The following is a 4,166-nucleotide window of genomic DNA, read 5'->3' on the forward strand; positions in this document are numbered from 1 at the left end:
AAAGACATACACTGACAAGGAGTCACAAAGACATACACTGATACCCAGTAACAAAGACATACACTGATACCCAGTAACACAGAAACAAACTTACACCAAGTAACAAAGACATACACTGACACCAAGTCACAAAGACACAAACTGACACCAAGTAACAAAGACATACACTGACACCCAGTAACAAAGACATCCACTGACAACAAGTCACAAACACATACACTGACACCAAGTAACAAAAACATACACTGACACCAAGTAACAAAGATATACACTGATACCCAGTAACAAGACGCACACTTACACCAAGTAACAAAGACATACACTTACACCAGGTAACGCAGACATTCACTTACACCAAGTATTTTGACATACACTTACACCAAGTAACAAAGACATACACTGACAACCAGTAACAAAGACATTCACTGACAACAAGTCACAAACACATACACTGACACGAAGTAACAAAGACAGACTATTACACCAAGTAATAAATACATACACCTACACCAAGTATTTTGACATACACTGACACCAAGTAACAAAGACATACACTGATACCCAGTAACACAGACACACACTTACACCAAGTAACAAAGACATACACTGACACCAAGTCACAAAGACACACACTGACAACCAGTAACAAAGACATACACTGACACCGAGTCACAAAGACATACACTGATACCCAGTAACAAAGACATACACTGATACCCAGTAACACAGACACACACTGACACCAAGTAACAAAGACATACACTGACACCCAGTAACAAAGACATACACTGACACCCAGTAGCACAGACACACACGGACACCAAGTAACAAAGACACACACTTACACCAAGTAACACAGACACACACTGACACCCAGTAACAAAGACATACACTTACACCAAGTATTTTGACATACACTTGCAACAAGTAACAAAGACATACACTGATACCCAGTAACACAGACACACAATTAGACCAAGTAACAAAGACATACACTGACCCCAAGTCACAAACACATACACTGACACCAAGTATCAAAGACATACGCTGACACCAAGGAACAAAGACATACACTGACACCCAGTAACAAAGAAATCCACTGACAACAAGTCACTAACAAATACACTTGCACCAAGTAACAAAGACACACACTTACACCAAGTAACACAGACATACACTGACACCAAGTAACAAAGACATACAGTGACACCAAGTAACAAAGACATACACTGATACCCAGGAACACAGACACACACTTACACCAAGTAACACAGTCACACACTTACACCAAGTAACAAAGACACACACTTACACCAAGTAATAAAGACACACACTGACACCAAGTAACAAAGACATACAATTACACCAAGTAACAAAGACACACACTTACACCAAGTAACAAAGACAGACACTGATACCCAGTAACACAGACACACACTTACACCAAGTAACAAAGACATACACTGACACCCAGTAACACAAACAAACACACATTGACACCCAGTAACACAGAGAAACACTAATAAACAGTAACACAGACATATAATGACACCAAGTAACACAGACGCACACTGACACCAGGTAACAAAGACATGCACTGACACCAGGTCACAAAGTCATACACTGATACCAAGTCACAAAGACATACACTGATACCCAGTAACACAGACACACACTGACACAAAGTAACAAAGACATACACTGACACCAAGTCACAAAGACACACACTGACACCCAGTAACAAAGACATACACTGACACCCAGTAACACAGACACACACTTACACCAAGTAACAAAGACATACACTGACACCAAGTCACAAAGACATACACTGACACCCAGTAACAAAGACATACACTGACACCAAGTCACAAAGACATACACTGATACCCAGTAACAAAGACAGACACTGATACCCAGTAACACAGACGCACACTTACACCAAGTAACAAAGACATAGACTTACACCAAGTAACACAGACATACACTGACAACAAGTCACAAACACATACACTGACACGAAGTAACAAAGACAGACTATTACACCAAGTAATAAATACATTCACCTACACCAAGTTTTTTGACATACACTGACACCAAGTAACAAAGACATACACTGATACCCAGTCACACAGACACACACTTACACCAAGTAACAAAGACATACAATTACACCAAGTAACAAAGACACACACTTACACCAAGTAACAAAGACAGACACAGATACCCAGTAACACAGACACACACTTACACCAAGTAACAAAGACATACACTGACACCCAGTAACACAAACAAACACACATTGACACCCAGTAACACAGAGAAACACTAATAAACAGTAACACAGACATATAGTGACACCAAGTAACACAGACGCACACTGACACCCAGTAACAAAGACATGCACTGACACCAGGTCACAAAGTCATACACTGATACCAAGTCACAAAGACATACACTGATACCCAGTAACACAGACACACACTGACACAAAGTAACAAAGACATACACTGACACCAAGTCACAAAGACACACACTGACACCCAGTAACAAAGACATACACAGACACCCAGTAACACAGACATACACTTACACCAAGTAACGAAGACATACACTGACACCAAGTCACAAAGGCACACACTGACACCCAGTAACAAAGACATACAATGACACCAAGTCACAAAGACATACACTGATACCCAGTAACAAAGACAGACACTGATACCCAGTAACACAGACGCACACTTACACCAAGTCACAAAGACATACACTGACACCCAGTAACAAAGACATACACTGACACCAAGTCACAAAGACATACACTGATACCCAGTAACAAAGAGAGACACTGATAGCCAGAAACACAGACGCACACTTACACCAAGTAACAAAGACATAGACTTACACCAAGTAACACAGACATACACTGACAACAAGTCACAAACACATACACTGACAAGAAGTAACAAAGACAGACTATTACACCAAGTAATAAATACATTCACCTACACCAAGTATTTTGACATACACTGACACAAAGTAACAAAGACATACACTGACACCAAGTCACAAAGACACACACTGATACCCAGTCACACAGAAACACACCGACACCAAGTAACAAAGACATACACTGACACCAAGTCACAAAGACACACACTGACACCCAGTAACAAAGACATACACTGACACCAAGTAACAAAGACATACACTGATACCCAGTAACACAGACACACACTTACACCAAGTAACAAAGACATACACTGACACCAAGTCACAACGACACACATTGACAACCAGTAACAAAGACATACACTGACACCGAGTCACAAAGACATACACTGATACCCAGTAACAAAGACATACACTGATACCCAGTAACACAGACACACACTTACACCAAGTAACAAAGACATACACTGACACCAAGTCACAAAGACACAAACTGACACCAAGTAACAAAGACATACACTGACACCCAGTAACAAAGACATCCACTGACAACAAGTCACAAACACATACACTGACACCAAGTAACAAAGACATACACTGACACCAATTAACAAAGACATACCCTGATACCCAGTAACACCGACGCACACTTAAACCAAGTAACAAAGACATACACTTACACCAGGTAACGCAGACATTCACTTACACCAAGTATTTTGACATACACTTACACCAAGTAACAAAGACATACACTGACACCCAGTAACAAAGACATTCACTGACACCCAGTAACACAGACACACACGGACACCAAGTAACAAAGACACACACTGACACCAAGTAACACAGACACACACTGACACCCAGTAACACAAACAAACACACTGACACCCAGTAACACAGACACACACTGACACCAAGTAACAAAGACATACACTGACATCAAGTCACAAAGACATACACTCATACCCAGTCACAAAGACATACACTGATACCCAGTAACACAGACACACACCGACACAAAGTAACAAAGACATACACTGACACCAAGTCACAAAGACACACACTGACACCCAGTAACAAAGACATACACTGACACCCAGTAACACAGACACACACTTACACCAAGTAACAAAGACACACACTTACACCAAGTAACAAAGACATACACTGACACCAAGTAACACAGACACACACTGACACCCAGTAACACA

Source organism: Heterodontus francisci, unplaced genomic scaffold, assembly GCF_036365525.1.
Source record: "Heterodontus francisci isolate sHetFra1 unplaced genomic scaffold, sHetFra1.hap1 HAP1_SCAFFOLD_83, whole genome shotgun sequence".
NCBI lineage: Eukaryota > Metazoa > Chordata > Chondrichthyes > Heterodontiformes > Heterodontidae > Heterodontus > Heterodontus francisci.